This window comes from Rhodnius prolixus, unplaced genomic scaffold (genome assembly GCF_049639745.1).
Source record: "Rhodnius prolixus isolate KJV_2025 unplaced genomic scaffold, Rpr scaffold_4, whole genome shotgun sequence".
NCBI classification, from domain to species: domain Eukaryota; kingdom Metazoa; phylum Arthropoda; class Insecta; order Hemiptera; family Reduviidae; genus Rhodnius; species Rhodnius prolixus.
In genome coordinates, this window is record NW_027411614.1 from 20,356,669 (window position 1) to 20,376,814 (window position 20,146).

Below are 20,146 nucleotides of genomic sequence, written 5' to 3' on the forward strand. Positions count from 1 at the left end.
GAGAACATTATAATTTCCACGAAAATAAATTTAGTGAAGGTAAATCATCAAAACATAGGCCTTATGCGAGCTCCATAATAGTATAACTTTTTCTCCAGACAAAATATAATTTTGCGCCAGAAGGGTATAGTGAGATGAATGTTTCAGCACTATGACCAAGCAAATGTTAAGCAATTTCTCGAAGTTTCATGTGGCGGAAGAAAAAAAGAGTTAATGGGGAACAAAAACGAAAACTGTAGTAAATCTTTTAGCTGCCAGCAGTACATAGTAAAAAGTGGGACAAGCGCAGATGGTGGGTTAATAGTAAAGCCCGTTAGGTCTTTTCAATCCGGGATATTTAAGGCGAGGTGGTCGACCTAGGCTCAGGACGTCTTGTAAACAAACAAGGCAACCTGGCCTCGCTCAACGCTAACGCTTTTCACTAATGATTAATTCCGAGACAGACCAAGCAGTGTGTTTGTGTGATACAGCAGTAGTTGGGCTTGTTTGGTTCCTTTCTCACTGTTATAACCATCACTATTTGTATCAGTCAGGTTATGTTTTATTAAATCTAGTTCGTTTAGATTTTATCGTTATACAGTTCAAGTTTTTTTTTTTATTGAAGGAGGTAGATAATTTTGCAGAAATACCTCTAAGTTCTTCTCAACTTTTTTTTTTTTTTTTTGAGATTTAAGGCGCGTCAACATCTAAGGTTATTGGCGCCCGGAGCTTTTTTCAGTGCACTGCCAGCCTCCGGACAGTGTTCTCTCGTTACAAACAACACTGTCCATCACCGGACAGTAAGCTGTAAGAAGCTCCTAGGAAGAAAAAATCTAAGGGTCAGCAGCTGGATTCGAACCCGGGACCTCCGCGTGGGAGTCCAGTATGCTAACCTCATAGCTAATCCCTTCCCTTATCTCAACTTAAAATTATAATTATTTTCAAGTGACTTAGTAATTATTCTGACCCTCCAGTTGTTGAGAATAGCGAGTATACAACTTGAGATCGGTTCTAGATCCAATAACTTTTTGCCAAAACTACTTTCATCTGAAGTTCCTCTTTTTATTCAATGATTTACGACTTTCTCTTTGCTTAAATAAAACAATATTAAATATAATTACCAAAATTAATTTTTAAACATATCTGTAAAAAATCCTACCGCATTCGAATTTTTACAGTTTTTGTAAGATGTAAAAGAAAAATCTGGTGCCAACCTCACTCGATTTTCTCTCTAATTCTACTATACGTAATAAAATTTAAACACAATTTGTACTAAAAAGTAACTGAAATTGCCACTTCGGGTCATCCAATTTTTTGATTAAATTGGGAAATCAAGTTAATTAGATGTTTAATAGATTAAATGTTCAACAGATGAAGCACACTATACTGAAATGAACTTTATAGCCTAAATTCTCGTACAATAGTGCTCTAATGCCAATGGCGAATTATATACAAACAGGGTAGACTGAATTTGAAGTTACAATTTCAAAATTAATAGAAAAATACTCAATCTAGTTAGTTTGACTGGAAATATGAAGATTTCTGCTGCAATGTATTAATCATTAAGGCAGAGGTTGAGTGTATACACAGGGAAGCCTAAACTTTAATTTATGATTGAAAAATTAATGGAAAAATGAGAACTTCTCATCTTGTTCGACTGGAAGGATCGAGATTTAGTACTTTATTGTATAAATACCTAAGCAGAATATTTCCTATGAGAACTCGCAATAGAGTATTCGGCACGATCTCTATGCTCCTCTTTATCATGCTCTCAGTATAGAAACTAACAACTGTTTGATGTGGCGCACTTATTTTCTTATTCCATTTTTAGAGTTTGTTGAAAAGAACTTTGTTGCTTCTGCCACGTTGTCTCCAGTCAACAATTGGCCAAAGCTGTAACTTCGCAGTTGGGGAACGCCACATGAATTTTCATGTTTACGATTATAGACCAGAACGAATACAATGATGATTAGGGAAAGGTCCGCTCTATCTCTATCTTCCTTTGCCATGCAATGAAACTGATGCTAAATACCAAGAAAGTAGACCTATATTTTAATAATTGAGCGAGAAATGATGCGGAAATTTTACATTTTTTCCAAATTATTGAGCGAAATTACTTTAGCATATGCGAATTTTAGTTTACTGAGCAAATATTAGCCGCTGTAACGAAGCGCTAAATTTTGATTTCAATATTTAGGGTGAAGGGACCAGTAATTGACTGCTTAAGAAAAAATTCGAGTTTAAGATAGAATAACTTCCGTTATTTTGGCTCCAGGTGTAGGTTATAAAATTGTACCGCTCCAGTAGGATGTATTTTATTTTATTAATATTTTAAAAGCAGTAAATTCGATCTTTATGTCAACCAAAAATGATTTTATTTGTAAGTATGCCAATGACCCGGTAATTGACATACCGAATTTTCGGTGGAACCAGTGTTTGACATGGGGTGGGACCAGTAATTGACATACAAATATATTCATGAAACGACATAAGGTATGCATTCAAAATCACTTTTACATCTAAATAAATCACTTAAATCACCTAAATCACTTTTTCAATTGGATTTATAACAAAAATCGGTCTTATTCATAATTAATTACAATCAGTTTTTAAATAGGCAAACCTAAATAATCTAATATTTTTTCAACCTTACCCTTTTTTATGCAGCTTTTGACGATCAACCCTTACACAACTGTACTACCGGTAACATCACTAACATCACAAACATCACAAAGTCACCAACTCTCCACGTATGTTTGATTTCGCATTTGGTACTTCTCTTGAGGGAGCTTCATTTTTCCTCTGGCCGTTTTCTTTGATGGAATTCTATGGTTTAGCCATTTCCTCCCTTTCTTCTTTGTCATGTGGCTAGGACCCAAAACTGAGGGAGAATGAGAGATTTTCCAACTCCGTTACGTGGGCGTCGTTTTTATTAGTCACGTAGGCCTCGGAAGCTGTTCGGCGATCACGACTATTCCAGTTTGTTGTTCATACATTGTTGTTCTCTACAGAATAATCATTCTGCATGCCCTCTTGAAATAAGGCGTACATTTGCTAATTCATTAATTTAAACATATTCTGTTGGAAGTTTTACTATTTATTTTATGTTGCCGATATTTTTTATCAATGATTTTATTTTACAATGTATTGAATTTTTAATTATAATAAAATTTACCAACCTATCTTATCATTTTCCCAGGAAGTCAATCACTAGTCTCAAACAAAAAAGCTGTAGGACTAGTAATTGACATACATGTCAATTACTGGGCAAATTGCCGTTTCAAGGACCAGTGATTGACAGCCCCATTTTAATCCTCAATGCTTCTTATAATTAAAAAAAAAACTACATAAATGAAATCTACAAGTAATACTAATTATAACAGAACATTGATAACCACACGAATATATGAACAAATAAACGAAAAACAAGAAAAAAGGAAAATTATTTTCTTATCAATCCTCCTTAGCAACGGCTTGTTTTTTCCTTGATTTTGAACTTTTAACACAAATAACTTTCCACTGATACCAAGGAACCTTCCAATAATTAATATTTTTCTGGAACTGCTGCCCAAAGGCTTCTCAATAACGAAATTGAAAGAATCACCACTAAAAACGGCTCATATCCCTTATAATACCAGTTTATTTCTGGTATGTCAATTACTGGTGCCCAGTCAATTACTGGTCCCTTCACCCTATATTAGTGTTTAATCAATTGCAAACAAAAATAGTTTCAATTCAATGAAAACAGAAATCAAAACATTTATGCAAGAAAGGAACTCCGTCTGCTGTATCGCTTGCTTAACTTACTAATTCTGATCAAAGCGAAATATATCGTATTTACTAAATGAGAGAGAAAAAAAAAATGGAAGTGAAGAAAACCATTTGGAAGTAATAATAAACTGCTCCACAAAAAAAGTGGCGCACTTTGAAAAAAACGTTTATTTTTGGTTTTATCACATTTTGGGGAAAGATTATTAGTTTTAATTATTTTCATAAACTGTCAGGGGACAATTAATCGAATCAAGGTCCAAAGTTTCTTGGAAATAGAGAAGCAATTCCTCGTTTAATCCCCCTCGGTCTTTTTCTGTGTAAACAACAACATGAACTTTACCTCAACAGTAAATAAATTTATTGACCTCTACAGTTGCGTTTCGACTTTTTTCAAGCAAATTCTCAGAAAAAGGTGATTACAGCAAAGTAAGTGGCCCTATTATTGCATTAGTTGAGGATGGACGGAGTCAGCGGTACGTAGCACGAACGTTAGGGTTGCCTGAGACCACCGTCCGTAGAGCCATCAATCGTTACCGGGAGACAGGCCTCTGCACTCGCAGGCAAGGTTCGGGTCGACCAAGAGCCACAGAAGCACTTGATGACCGATTTATTAGAATTCACACTCTAAGAAATCGTACATCAACTGGTTCTGAAACAGCTCAAACACTGTTTACTGTTTGTAGAGTTTCAGTCAGTGTCGAAACTGTACGAAGAAGGCTCGCTGAAATGAATTTACGCTCTAGGAAGCAAGCCACGGGACCATTGCTCACTGTAGACCATCGGAGAGCCCGTCTAGAGTTCGCTAGGGAATACCGCAACTGGTCTGAGAACGATTGGAGAAACGTTCTCTTTTCAGACGAGTCCCGTTTTGCTCTCTACGCACCTGATGGGAGGCGACGAGTTTACCGAAGGCCTGGGAAGCGCTACGCTCCGTGCAATATTTCTGGTAGACTACCATTCGGAGGTGGTTCAGTGATGGTGTGGGCTGGGATTTCTATGGGGGCTTAAACTGAGCTCCACGTGTTCAACAGGGCAATCTTGAATGCAGATTTGTATGTGAGGGAAATTTTGCAGCAATATGTGATACCCTATGCACCATTTATTGGGGAAACTTGTACTTTTATGCAAGATAATGCCCGACCACACACTGCCGCCTGTGTTGTTCAATATCTATAGGACACTAGCATTCGTGTTTTGAGGTGGCCAGCACGCAGCCCGGACTTAAATCCAATTGAACATCTTTGGGATGAGCTGGGTAGGCGATTAAGATGGAGAAATAATCCTCCCAGGAGCTTAGAAGAGTTGCGAGGTGCTCTGGTGGAGATATGGGAGGAATTAACACAAGATTTCGTGAGAAATTTAATAAGGAGTATGCCGAGGAGATTGGATGCAGTAATGCGAGCAATACACGTTACTAAAATTCTTTTTCTCTTTTTTTAATCGGAAGAAATACTTTTTTTTCAAATTCATTTTTTGCCGAGAAGTACTTTTTTGTTAAATTAAAGATTTTTATTTCTTTTAGATCATTTTTTATTTTATTTTAGCCCTCCCGTAACTTTATACTTCTTATATTTGCTAACTAAAATAAAATGTAGAACAAAAAAGTTACAGAGAAAAAAACATAACGCATTTTTAAAGTGCGCCACTTTTTTTGTGGAGCAGTGTACATTCTTAATAAAAAAAGAAGGCAAAAAAGTGAAATCAATGTATGCATGAACACAAACTAAATTGTCAGAAATTTAATCCATTGACTGAAAATTATCTGCAGCTGAGTGCTTCTTTTAAATATGCAAAGAGTTTAGTCTAATTGTCCCCGTTCATATAGCAGCAGAATTCAATCTCGGTGAACTATTTTGCTCTGTGCAGGGAAAAAATTGTTAATAGCCTCTTGCTTCATTTAAATTGAAGAAGGAACTTAACTTCATTGGCACTACTGAATTGATTGGTGTAAAATCCAAATTTAATGCCTCCATCCTCGCTTTTATCACTTTAAAGCCTCTATTGTCCAAGATAATTTCAAATATCATTTAATTATGTGATGTTATCATCCTTCTGTTGCTCTCAAGAGCCAGAGTCTTAATAACAAAGTAACAAATTAGTCTTAAATGGACGGAATGGATTTATTTAAGTAAATGTGTACTTCAATTTCAATTCTGTATTTTTTTTTTTTTATAATTGAACGCTGCATTAATAAGGCTTGCATATTCTGAATTACGTTCATTGTAAGCGGCTTACTGTAAAATAAGTTTACAACATATGCGCTTAATATTCTTCCCACATGAGCGATACGAAATACAAAACAATATGGAAATGAAAATATGCGGACAGTAAATAAAAGACATTAGCAAAAATTAAACGACCTGTATTTTGTTTTACTTCCGTAGCATTTTGAATTTCCGCGCCCTTATTATGCATTGGACAATATCTAAGTGGTATTTCTTGATTATAAAAACTTTGCAAAATTTTATCTTTTTCTTCCCACAAATTGTATAACCATTTTGTAATATTTGCATCACCTTCTGGTATTTCCGTAGCTGGAAATAATCTATATAGTACGTACATTTTACAAGGGTCTCGCCAACCAGTCATTATAGTTAGCAAATCCAATGGAATACCGTTTTCATAGGCCAATGTTACATCTAATACCCATTTGATGCTATTTTCTTCATTATGTAAAACTTTCTTGGCACTTTTGCCAGATGGCCGTCTCAATACTTCCACAATGGTGTGGAAAGCGCCAGTTCTTGGTAAAGCAACATTCTTTATAGTGTTAGTAATGTTATGTTCCAATGCATAACGCTTGCTAAGTTCACGCCTTTTCCTTAAAAATCCTCCTTCTGGAAATAGTATAATAACTTGTTTCTTAAGTGGTAAAAAGGACGTTAAGATATGATGTTTCAATCGCCTCTTGGCTTCCTGTCTTACATGACTTCCAGACAGAATGAATACATCGCCGTGCAAGTATGAAATAGTACCAAAATGAGTCACGCAAAATATCCAATCCATTATCCACATAAACCTTTTTATATAATTATTTTCGTTGAAAAGTGCCATCAACATAGGCACATCGGCCGTAGATTGATGGTTAACTAGCAACAAGGTTTTTCCAGTCGTACAGGGTGTTAATACATCGCCCATTTCTACAATTTGATAACCAGCTGACCAGCTCCAAAACGTCGTTATGGATACTAACCATCCGTACAGAATCTCTTCTATTTTTATGTACAAATCTTTATTTATTGGTTTAATCAGTGTACATGTTAATATCACCCATATACAGTAAGGTATCGTTACGTATACATTATTTATTACTATTAGAACCACTCTCAAAACAGCTCTTAACAGTTTATAAATGTAAAAGATCATTTTTTTTTATTTTATTTTTGACAACTTTTTAATATTTTCAACACTATTATTTCGTAACTCACTTTAGAATTTAAGTTTTAACTTTGCCTTAATTTTCCCTTAACCTAATCTCTCTTACTGAATATAATAGACCAATACATACTGTTCGTCGGTTTTTTTGACTCTAATAAGATTTTTTGCACTTTTAAACATTTCCTTTAAATACTATTATTTTATTATTTTTTTTAATACCACCGGTAGCCATGGCAATGTGGAGATTTATATCAATATCTATATTGAAATTTGTAACATGACAACCTAAAATTATGGTAACTCTTTTTAACAGAGGATTTAGCTGTCGTATTAATTTAATTAAAAAAAAAAAATCAGTCTGCATAATAATAATTAATATTTGGCAACTTGCTCATTTCATTAGATAATCTCTTTACTAAAATCAAACTGAGTCTACACAAATTGGTGACATCAAATGGACACATTCAACTTTATTGCCGTCATTTAAAAAAAATCTAGTTGACATTCTGCAAAGGGTATTCAAGAAATCTTGACTCATAAATGTAGAGGCTTCAATTTCATATGTGGCAGTGAAAATTGTTCAATACTAAAAAGGCAAGATCCACAAGTGGGTGAAATGATCGATTTGACCAAAATTCACCAATTGGAATGCAATTTTTACAGAACAATTTTTTGTTCTTGAAAAATGCTTCAACTGCTGAGGATAACAATATCAATGCTTTTGCTACACAAAGAGGTTAGGTTGTCTTTCAAAAATTCCATTTCTTTAGTTTTTGGGTGCCAACTTCCAACTATTTAGTGAAATGCTAGAGAGGACTAGTTAGTTCTAAGGATCAACCAGATGTAGCACTTTATCAAAACCAAAGATACTTCTTTATTATCAAAATGTCTTCGTACATAATTTCAAATAAATTATTGCTTAAAACCCTTTTTAGTTGTAATTCATTTCAAATTCACTCGAACAACGAAATTTTTTTCCCCAAGAATTGTGCAATTAGTGTTTGAATTCATTTAAAACTTATTTTACTCACAAGCTAAAATACAAATAACATGAAAAGAAGTATCAATGTTCCGGCAAACATCTATCTTCAGCCTGATTTATAAATTGATTTAAAGAAGAACATTTATTTTCCTGGGGTCATCAATGGACCCTAATAATAGATAGAAAATGGCGGATTGCCAGTTTTTAGAACATCAATTTGACCAAGAATAAATAAATACAAGAATAATAATCCTTTCACAATATATTTGGAAAAAGATCTGTGATTCTCATGGGATTTTGGTGGAGGAATCTTAATTAAAACTCTTAGCTTAATAGCAAAGGATTTGTGAATTATAAACAACGCTACTACACATAATTCCATACAGAAATGTAATAAGCCTAAACGTTGATTTTTAAGGAAAAAATGTGTAACGATAAAACTTGTCGGTGGTATTTTTATTTTGGAAGAAGAGATTGGTAAAATTTCCAATTTCAGAAATATTTAATTTTGATTTAATTTAAAATTGCTCACCAGAATTATGTCGCCCTTTATTACAATGACATTTTAGCAATTTCTAAAGATTGCAAGTTTAACGATAATTTCCCTAAAAAACATCAGAAAGAAAGGGACAGATTGAACTAGTATTCCTGTTAGTTTTAATAAAATGTAGAGAGGTTGCTACAAATTTGCGAAAAATTCAATTTTTACTCAAATCACAAATAATTCAATTTTGAAGAACATCTTCAGACTAGAAATTGGCTCTCTGATAATTTTTGAAAATCATTGAATTCATTTTAGCGGTCATTTCTTTAATGCAAGGGCGTACTCGTACGTTTAATGCACTACAAACAATAAAATGTTGATCAGCAGATCTACAGATAAATAGTGCCTTGCGAAGTCACACATCCCACAGCATTCTAAACAGAAGAAGAAACCACCTAACAGGTTCTCTGGTAGTCAAGGGAGTCCGCAGTCATAATCCCACCCTGATGATAACCCACTACCAATCAGAAAAGCTCTTAGAAGAGGGGAAATCGCATTAAAATTTTGTGAAGGATTTTAGGTGACTATATAATCCTCTAACCTTTCTAACGATCTAAGTCTTTCTAAGGGCTACTCGGTTGAGCAACGTGATGGAGCTTAGCGATTACCATCCCTAAATACTAGAGAATACTCTTACCCTAACAGCCTGGGATTATTAAATCCCATTTTAAAGTGACGTCACTTCAACTCCAATTATTTTGCTCTTTGTTTTGATATAAGAATAAATCAAATAATAAGAATTTCTTTAAAAAAAAAATTAAATTCTATTTGATATTCTTTGTCCAACCATACATGCTAGAAAGTATAGTTGAATGCTAGAAAGGCTATATTTAGAATTAATGCTAAGAATTGTCAAAGTATCTACTTACTGGTTGAAGGTGCAGCCACGCATCTCTTAGCAATAACTTCCCTGCACTTGCTATAACATGCAATAAATCAGGCTGATCAAGCAGATATAAATTGCTAAAAAGCTAAGCAATATATTCAAACATTTATTTATTTATATCTATGTGTCATTTATTATGAAATATACTTCCATTCCCACTTATCTTTAGGAAATAAAAAAAAAAAACTATATTCACATAACTTTACGGCATCTTCAGCATTTCACTGTTGCTGGAATAGTTTAAGCAAGTTCTTATTTACTAATCAATGTTTAAGGTAGTCTAGAGTTTAGTCAGAGAGTTTCGTCATATAGGTCTACTCACACATAATGCAGACCATAACACTGAAGGACAAGGATGCTGCGCTGTAGAGATCAGAGTCGGTCAACGACTCGCCTCTTTCTCTCTAGACTTCTCTGCTTACCTTACGCTTACTTGCTTCATCTACACTTTCTTCCTTTGCACCTTTATCAAGCAGGAAGAAAATGATTAGTGTTATTTCGAAAAATTAAAAAAAGAGACTTCTTATAATCACTTCATTTCTTTTTTAGTTGCTGTAAATAACATGGAGGAAGATATAATTTTATTTTTTATTTATTTAATCTAAATTACTTATGGCTGCTTTTGGACTAACCATTTCTTCAGAAATCCTGGGATACTTGGGGACAACAATCCCAGCCTAATCCTAATCACACAAAACCTGTAACATCTATTGGTGAGTGCAACTGTTTGCGATTACCGTTCTCACAATTTCTAGCTTACCTTACATAACCTAATACAAAATGTTGCTGTAAGGGACTCATTGGCTCAAAACTGGGTCCCAGCCAAAATTAAAATTTCCTTTCTCTCATCTTTTGCACTTTCCAATGAGCCTGTTAAATGTCTGAGGTCGCGATTTCCTTGACAATGGTAGTTACTAATTAAATACTTTTGCAGATCATCTCATGGGGTTGGCTGCTCTTATTCCTTCTACATTTATTTGTTGCAGTACTTTATTGTTGAATAATTTTTTTTTTAAATATATTTTCGGGTAATGAAGGTGGTTCCTCAACTATTTATAGACCTATCATTAAAATAAACTAAAAAAAAGTATCACTTTTTATTTAACTATTTATATGAAATGATCCATGGTCTGACCCAGTGCCTAAAGAACACACGGAGTGAAAAATCTGTTGAAAAGTCGTGACGTTTCATCTAGACTAACATACCAAAATCATTCTGCGGCACATTCAAGGTCTCAGGAAATAAAGACATGCTTTATCTTTAGATCACCTAGATGAAAGGTCTTGTGGAGATGTATTTATTTTCTCACCCTAAACTAGCGACAGACAAGCACATTGTACTTTTGAGCTTTGTTGGGCTAGTAAATATAAAAAAACCCTTTTGGACAAGCAACATTGTTGTAAAGTTTGGTTAATTGATTAAAGGGAATTCATTCCTTGCCCTCAAAATGGATATTGGATCGTTGAATCCACGTGGAAGAAAAATTATCTTCAGCATAAGAGCCACAAGGGTAACCATGAAGGAAACCTAACATCGTTTAAGATTTACTAGATGAAGAGATTATCGTAGTAAGGGAGACGGGCGAAATAATTTGTTTTTTCTGCAACCATGTAGGGAAGTTCTCATTACTCAATTAAAATCAGCTGTGTAATGCCCAACTTTCCACACTAGTGGGGGGAAATTCCCATTAGTGTCACTTTCCGCACTAGTGTGTGGAAAAACTTTATTGTGCTTCCTTGATATAAGAAGTTTTGTTATTAACATAAATATTTTCTTTAAAACTTTAATAAGCTTATTTAACGTAACTAAATAATTAAAAAACGAATATTAAAAAATAAAATAAAAATTGAAAGGAATATAGAAATAAAAATAATACTTTAATAAATAATTAGATATTTTTAATTATAACAGTTAAAAAGGTTATAGTGTTACCTTATAGAAATTTAAAATGGTTTCTAGTGATTCCTGTTTAGAAAACACTCCTCCATCAATAAAAGAAACAGCAGAAAATGTAATAAGTAATGTAAATACGTAAGTAATGTAAATAATTGTAATATAACAATAAATGTTTATAATAAATAAATTACTTTTTGTAGACTGTAAAAATGAAATTTTTAATTTTTTTAGTTAATAAATGGTTGCAGAAAAAATATAATATTTAATTCTAGTGTAAAGTATTTTCCTCACACTCGGCAATTTCCACTTGCACTCGCATCGCTTCGCTCGCTCGTGCGTGCAAACCCTGCCTCGCGTGAGGAAAAGTACTACTTTCCACACTTGTTAAATAAATAACTATTCTTCTCATTTAATCATTTATTTAAAATAATAAAATATGGTGTGAATGAAACACGTTGGTAAAACTGTGTTTTTAAAGAGGTTAGAAACAATTGCTTAAAAAGTTTTATTTCTTACCTAAAAAGTGTTATATTTTTTATTAAAACGAATGTTGTTTTGAAAAAAGAATAGTCGTAATAAATAACAATTTAAAGTATCTAGAATAGTCTGTCAAAATAGTTTTAGAAATTATCTATTAAAAAGGTGTGATTATACTTAATATTTCTACTGATGAATGCTTGCCAACAGTATACTAAGAGCATCAGACTAAGATGTTCTGTTGCATTAATTTTTTTAAAAAAAGTGTCAGTTCAACGTAATAGAGCGTATTCTCATTTGTATTTTCTTTGATAAAATATGTTTCTGGCAGCAACAATAATTATTCATGTCATAATTATTAAGTAGATGGTTAATAGGATTTGATTGTAGTACTTTATGAGCAGCATCATAGCGATAGTTTTGGTTAAGTGGTTTTGTTATTTCAACCTTGTTTTTAATGATGATGTTATAGGGAAGTTAAAAGGATGGAAATTGTATGGTTCATTAGGGAGAATGATCTATTTTTATAAAGGACTCGAAATGGGATATGTAGCAGTGATGTGTTTGTGTCGACATCAGGCAGAAGTGTGGTGGGTTCTCACTAACACTTGGCCATCACACAAACACACACCATGAAAACATTAATTTAAAAAAATACAAACACAAAAAAAAAAAGAACCAAGTCTTTAAGCAAGTATCACGAACTGACGGACATCAACCGAGCAATCATTAAGGGTCTCTCCTCCAGAATGTTGGCCAATCGCCGCCGCTTACAGAACTTAACAGCACTTAAACGTGGCGGCCACCATTGCACAACATTTGAAAGCACAAAATCTGTTCCTCATGAATGTATGTTTGCCCCTTGAACAGCTGGCCACTATTTTATCTTTCACAATGTATTCAATAATCTTCTTTTAAAGAAATAAAATAAACACTGTGGTCAAAATGAACTAACCCTACAAAGTCCTTAAGAATTCAATATTAAAATTGGTTCTGAACAATTGGTTCACTTTAACGTAGTGAAACATAATTATATTATCTGGTTGAATATGTAGGTTTCGTGACCGAAAATTATTAAATTAAGGATTCAAAATTGGCGAGGAATCGGTCAAATAAAAACAACTCATCTTTTTGCCAACGTTTCGACAAATATATTGTCTTCTTCAGGGCCTGGATATTATAAATACAAACAATTTAGAGAATCAGTAACAAGACTATCGGTAAAAATCAGTAATATAAAAATAAAAATAAATAAAATAAAATACAATACATTTTTTATAATTATTGAAACTTACGTGGCTATGCAGGTTGGATGAGTTACAGAAAACTAAGAGCAAGAACTGGAGAACAGGTATATACAGGGTGAACCAGTAAGTATTGTCCATAGGCCTATCATTTTGTCAAATATTTCAGAGAGTTTAGAATTTTTTTTTTTTTTGGTGCAATTTGTAACCTTTGTCTTCCTTATTTTAAGACTTTAAAATTGACTACTGGTCCATCTAAAAGAGTTTTCAATGTATTAAACAACTTGATAAACCTACACTGTTGTGTGCTCTTGTACACGTTTTCTTGTAAAACAAACGTAATTTCTCATACGAAGATAAAAGGAATACTGGAAAAAGATATACCGTTTGAAAGCCCATTAAACAAGAAAACTTTTATAAAAAGTGCCAGCACCTAGGTCTGATAATGATCACGTAAGGTCCTAATGAGTTTTCTTAAAAAATTCGATTACTTTTATTTTTCCAGTATTCCGAGGAAAATTGAGGCTGTTTGGAGAATAACTTATGCTTCGAAATGGTAACAATTTTTAGAAAATGTATCTGTCTTTCTAACCGTGTCTCAGCGCCTCAGCCGTCTTCGAGGATTGGAGGGTGGCGTAGTTGAAGACAAGTTTGCAGCTAAAGGGTTGGGATGAAATGAGAGTTTTTGATGCAAATTTTTATATCAGATTATATCAGGCAAGTTCGGAGATGAGTGGAATTTGGAGATCTGTATGTATTGTGTGGTTGCTAACATAAAATGGAGCGTCTACTACGAGGCGGAGTATTTTGGATTGGAGTGTTTGCAGTCTATTGATGTTTGATTTTTTAGCTGTTCTGTAAAGTTCGAGTCCGTAAGTCCATATTGGTGTGAGAAGAGCTGTATAGAGTCGTCGTTTGTTCTGTAGTGTGAGTTTTGAGCGTTTGTCAAGTAGTCTGGCTAGAAGTTTGTATCGTTTGTTTAGTTCGGTACGTTTAAGTCTCGTATGGGGGTTCCAGGTAAGTCTCTTGTCTAAGTATATTCCAAGGTACCGCACATGGTCGGCTGGTGGGATAGGTGTATGGTGTAAGAAGACAGGTGGTGGAGTTTGACGTTTGAGTGTGATGATTAAGGAACGGATTTTTATGTATTTAAAAATGCCAAATATTTAATTAAAATATGCATTTATTTTCGTCAAATATGTGGAAAATATGTGATTTTCTTAAAATATTTTCTGGAATATTTAAGTAAAATGGACATTTTTTTTTATGAAAATGGATTTTGGGGGGGGGGCAAGTTATAATTATTTATACAAGAAAAGAACATTTTTACAATTTATAATAATTTATTAGGAACAAAATAATTTGTTTTTACAAGTTATAATGATTTATACAACAAAGAACATTTTTACTATTTATAAAAAGATGTGTTAAATTTTCAATTTTGAAAACTTCACTCTTCGAAATTGTTTGCAACCACATGAAATTTCAAATGTTGGAACGTAAAGTGACGACGATCTGGGCGTAAGATGGACTTGTAAAGATCGTTCAACATCTACAGATAGGTGCCTTGCAGAAAGAAGTTATCTCGTTGGTTGTAAAGGGTTCACGATGTTCTGAGGTGACTTCTGTTCCACTGATAATATCAGAAATCTGGCAGATGGTCTCCCACCCTTTGTTCTTGCTCAGTACTTCTACCAGTTTTGATCTGATCAGATCTCCCTTACTCCCAGGTATTCCTTCCACCTTTTCGATGACTTTTTTAACGTTGGACACGTTTTCTGTCAGTCGAACATTTTGGGACTCAAGTTGGGTAATGGCTTGTGCAAGAAATACGCAATTGTCAGAAATGAATGCAAGGTCGTTCCTTAAATTAGGTTTCTCGAATAAAGACTTGGCTGTATTTATCGCTACTGCTTCGTCTTCGAGATGTGAAAGGACATTCTTGATTTTATTGTAGTTTTCATAGTAATACTGAGCTGCTTCCAGCCAAGTACCCCATCTTGTCAATATTGGTTCTGGTGGAAGGCACAAGTCTGGATAGAGATCTTTTAGCATTTTAATGCGACTTGGTGCTTTAAGAACACTTTTTTAACCGAGGAGATAAAGGAATCTACGTCACTGAACAAAGATCGAAAAAAAATGAAAAATATGAAAAAATATGTACAAATATGTAGAAATATTTATTTATTTTAATCAAATATGTATAAATATGCGATAACATCCAAATATGTGGAAATATGTGAAATAAAAGTAGGCTCAAACGGCTTAAAAAGTGTCAGTATGAATACTTCTAGTTGAAAAACGTCTGTAAATTGCCTAGAAAAAAATATGTAAATACATACGAATCCGTTCCCTAGTGATGACTATGTATTTAGACTTAGTTGGGTTAATTTAAAACCAAATTTAAAAATGAAAAAGCTATTTTTTAGCTCAATATTAAAAAGTTAATACAAAAATAACTCCAGTTTTTTGTCATAATATTACTCCTTTCTTGATTCTAGTTCTAGATAAGTTTAAGGAATAGTCTTTAATAAGAATATAAAATATAATGCCAAAACATGTTTTTCTTCCTTTAATTATCATAAAATTTAAACCGTAGCACATGACTCATTCTTTAAAAAACTGTAGACAAAAAACCAAAGTACGAACAATAGGTACTGCAGTTGTGCGTCTTCACAATCATTGCCTTGTATCTGAGCCACAGCTGGTCTACCGTTGTCTATTTATATATATATCTCAGACACTTATATGGTCATGGACAGGTTTCCTTAACAGGTCAACCTTTTCGATTTACTCTTAGCCTGACAAGGAGAGGAGGCTATCGTGTACAACTTCAGCATTACCGACATAGGAATCTGGCCAAAGGAAACCGACAGAATGTGAATTCCATAAATATTTAGAACTTACTGGAAAGAATTTTAGCGTTGAAACTGCGAGAAACTTAGATCACTGGGATAAAAGGATTAAGTTTATTTTTTTTAAATTGTTTGGGTTATAAAACAAAATTATAATTTTTAACGAACTATAGTTTTACTCCGTTTGTTTTGTTAATTCTGCAAGTTTATTAAAAATTATTTTAATAACGGTTTGGTATATTAATTCAGCATAAAATAGTTTATAGTAATTCAAAATTAATTATTTTTCTGCAGTCAAGATAGTTCTCTAAGAAAAAATTTATGAAAAACTTTGTCATAATAGTTTATGTATTGTATTAATTAATAAACGATTTCACTTTAAGTTGTAGTATTGATAGAAATTTTAAGTACCTAATAATTATAAAATTTAGTTTACTTTAAACTTTACCATAACTATAACTACCGGACAGTTTAATCTATATTTAATTTACATCTTGTTCTTCCTTCTCTAGATGACAATATAATATTTTAATTTCTTGTACTCCTCTTAAGAGAGCCTAGTAGTCCTGCAGATTTTCTTTATACTCGTAATACACAACAAAGCCCGAAATGACCTCGGCAGCCCATGTGCTAAAATAATAATAATGCACAATAGATTTATTAATAATTTTTCTATAAAAATTCATTCTTTGGAGATGGTGTACTGATCGTGATGATATTTCCTGCAGTTTACATTTTACGAGGTGTGGCTATTAAATAACGAGAATGATGCTGCTGCTGCAGAAGAACTATGCATGCGCCTAATCCTAACGACCGACAGCTGTGCAGCGTAAAGCCTTCTTTTTCGATTGCAGCGTCTCACGTGTTTGTAGAGAAATCTGTCTGACCGAAACCGTCGTTTGTGTAAGAGGTGTTTATCAAGTGCGCGAGTTTTTGAGTGGTTCAAACGTTTCCAAGATAACCGAGAAGACGTCGGAGATGATGACTGCCCGGGTCGCCCTTCTACGTCCAAAACGGATGAAAATATCGATTATAATTAATCAACATTACTACCGTGAGGTGCTTACTCAACTCCGTGAAAGAGTAAGGAAAAAACGACCCGATTTGTGGAAGAACAAGTCATGGGTTCTCCATCAAGACAACGCGCCGCCGGCTCACACTGCATTATCTGTCAAGACGTTTCTAGCCAACTACAACATCCCAGTTTTAGGCCATCCGCCTTATTCGCCTGACCTGGCCCCATATGACTTTTATCTGTTCCTCAAAGTCAAATCTGCATGAAAAGGGGCACGATTTCAGTCCGTTGAAGCTGTGAAAGAAAAAGCGGCACGTGTCATGCAGGAGCTCACAGAAAAAGACTTCCAGCACTGTTTCGAACAATGGTAAATTCGCATGGAGCGTTGTAAGGATAGGGCCTCCCCTCTGTGTATATTGAAGGTGATATTAACTAAATATGTATAAATTTAAAATAAAATCTTTTACAGCAATAGTCTCGTTATTTAATAGCCACTCACATGCGTAATAATGTCACATGTGTAATAGTAATGCACGCTTTTAAAACTGTATAATGTCGGAAAAATACTTGTGATTCAAATGTTGAGAGTTTCGGAAATTTGGAAGTTAGAATTTTGAGAGTAGTAGTAAGAGAAAAGTGAGTTTTCACTTCAGCTTTTCTTTTTATTAATGCGCTTCAACATTTAAGGTCACTGACGCCCGAAGCCTTTTTGACCATAGCTAGCCACAGCCATCTATCTTAGTTTGAAAAATTAAATATATAAATGACTTCATCTCCAGGATACGACTTGATAACAGCACAAATTCTTCGCAATCTTCCAAAAAAAGCAATCGTTTTCCTAACCTACATTTACAACTCAGTTCTCAGGACAACATACTTTCCCTTAACTTGGAAATTCTCTGTAATAAAAATGATACCGAAACCTAATAAACCTTTACACCTTCCAACCTCTTACCGACCTATTAGTTTGCTACCTATTATGGGAAAAATATTGGAAAAACTTTTACTTAAACGCATCTACCCTACACTGGAATCTGCGACTGTAATTCCAACTCATCAGTTTGGCTTTCGACAACAGCACAGCACTATTCACCAGTGTCACAGAGTAGTAGACGCCATTGCTTCCTCTCTGGAGCGGAAACAATATTGCTGTGGGGCCTTTCTCGACGTGGCTCAGGCCTTTGATCGAGTCTGGCACCCAGGACTATTGTGGAAGTTAAAGAGAGCTCTTCCATCAACTTATTACTTAATTCTACTATCATTTCTTACCGACCGCTTCTTTAAGATAAGTTGTGGATCTGCCTCTTCCGACTACTCTCTGGCACGGGCTGGTGTACCTCAAGGTAGTATTCTCGGACCGCTCCTCTATACTGTGTACACATCTGACCTACCAACTGACTCAAACACACTGCTCTGCACTTACGCTGACGATACTGCTATTCTCTCTTCTAACTCAGACGCCATTACCGCTTCCTCTCATCTACAGACACATCTACACAAACTAGAACCCTGGGCCAAAAAGTGGAGAGTCAAATTCAATCCTCAAAAGTGCGAACAGATAACTTTTACTCTGCGTCGTAATTCTTGTCCCTCTGTAAGTTTCAACTCCATTCCTCTTCATTCTGCTAATTTAGTTCGCTACCTTGGGATGTACATCGACAAAAGACTAACGTGGAATCCGCACACTAAACTGAAAAGACTTGAACTCAACCGACGAAACAAATTACTACTGCGACTAATTGGCAGACAATCCAAACTACCACTGGAACATAAACGACTAATATACAACTGCGTACTCAAACCGATCTGGACTTATGGACTCGAACTGTGGGGTTCAGCCAAACTTTCTAATTCACAAAAAATACAGTCCTTCCAATCAAAAATTCTCCGTCAGATTACGAATTCTCCATTTTATGTCTCTAACTCCACCCTCCATAACGATCTCAAAATCTCATACGTAACTGACGAATCCAAATCTAAATATAGAAAATTCTTTGACTCTCTTCCATTCTGTACCAATCCTCTTATTCAAAATCTTGCCTCCACAACGATTCCAGATCGTCCTCCACGACGATTGAAACGCTGTTGGCCTCGTGACCAGCTCCAGTAATGTAAGGAACTCCAGCGAGAGTGTTGCCGGAGGGCAGCTTCTCTCCTCAAGCTGATCCAGCCATAAAGTCTACTTTCATCATATTCACTGATTGCATTTTATTCTATTGTAGATTGTGAATAACAAATAAATTACAAAAAAAAAAAAAAAAATGACTTCGAAGAAAAAAAAAAGGTAAAAACCATGCTAGCTCAAACATTAAAGTTGATTGGTCATAAAAAAAAAAGAGTTCTTTCCTTAATAAGATCATTACCGCAAATTTATTCAATCTCCGCTACTAATTCTATGATTAAAACAACTATTATTAAATTTAATGCCTCTATTTAAAACTCCCTTCTTTAATAGTAGCTGTTCTATTATTAGAAACCTAGTTTGTAGCTCTAGTGCAGGGTGGCCAACCTTTTTCGAGAGCAAGTGCTAAATGAAACAGGCATTGATGGCGCAAGAATCATTCTATATATCCAACTTTACGATCACATGACATGACTTGAAGCACATATCCTGCAGACAGCAGTTTTTTTTTTTATTTGTTCTCCCTTTTACTTTCGATTTATTTTAAGTCTTCTAATAAAAAGATCTGTGGGATTTAATTTAAAAAATATGTATATAGTGAGTTTTGGCCACTACTTTGTTGGTGACGATGTTTGCCATGATAGGTGGTATATAGAAAGGAACACCGTATAGAAAGTCCATTCATCAGCGAGAAAAGTATTGTAAAGTTTTATTTTGTCAGAGTAACTTGAGAGCGATGGCGAAGCAATCTTTCCAGTATTTCGGAATTGATATTTTGGTTGTCTTTATTTTGTAGATCAGTTGTATGAATTTCTTACTGCTCCGTCCTTGCTTAATCAGTTAAACTTGAGATTATAGATTAGGAATTGATTAAAGCGTTGTAACCTTCGCTCAATATCAGCGCACGACGGAAAGCCGATCCAAAAAATAAAAAGTCATAAAAAATATGAATTTAAATCAAATAATAATAATAACATGCTTTCTGCTTACAGCTTA

General features: G+C 34.2%; 1 protein-coding gene and 1 long non-coding RNA gene across 4 annotated transcripts in view; one reads left to right on the forward strand and one right to left on the reverse strand.

Annotated features, from left to right (window-relative positions):
* The window catches only part of wb (wing blister), a 126,486-nt gene that overhangs the window by 39,890 nt on the left and 66,450 nt on the right, over window positions 1–20,146 (forward strand). The window lies entirely within an intron of this gene.
* The window catches only part of LOC141455404 (uncharacterized), a 59,830-nt gene that overhangs the window by 8,075 nt on the left and 31,609 nt on the right, over window positions 1–20,146 (reverse strand). The window contains exon 3 of one of the 2 annotated variants that reach the window (XR_012459250.1): window positions 9,524–9,573. The exons of the other annotated variant lie outside the window; for it this stretch is intronic. This is a non-coding gene — a long non-coding RNA (uncharacterized lncRNA). The remainder of the gene's footprint in view (window positions 1–9,523; window positions 9,574–20,146) is intronic. 2 annotated transcript variants of the gene reach the window in all.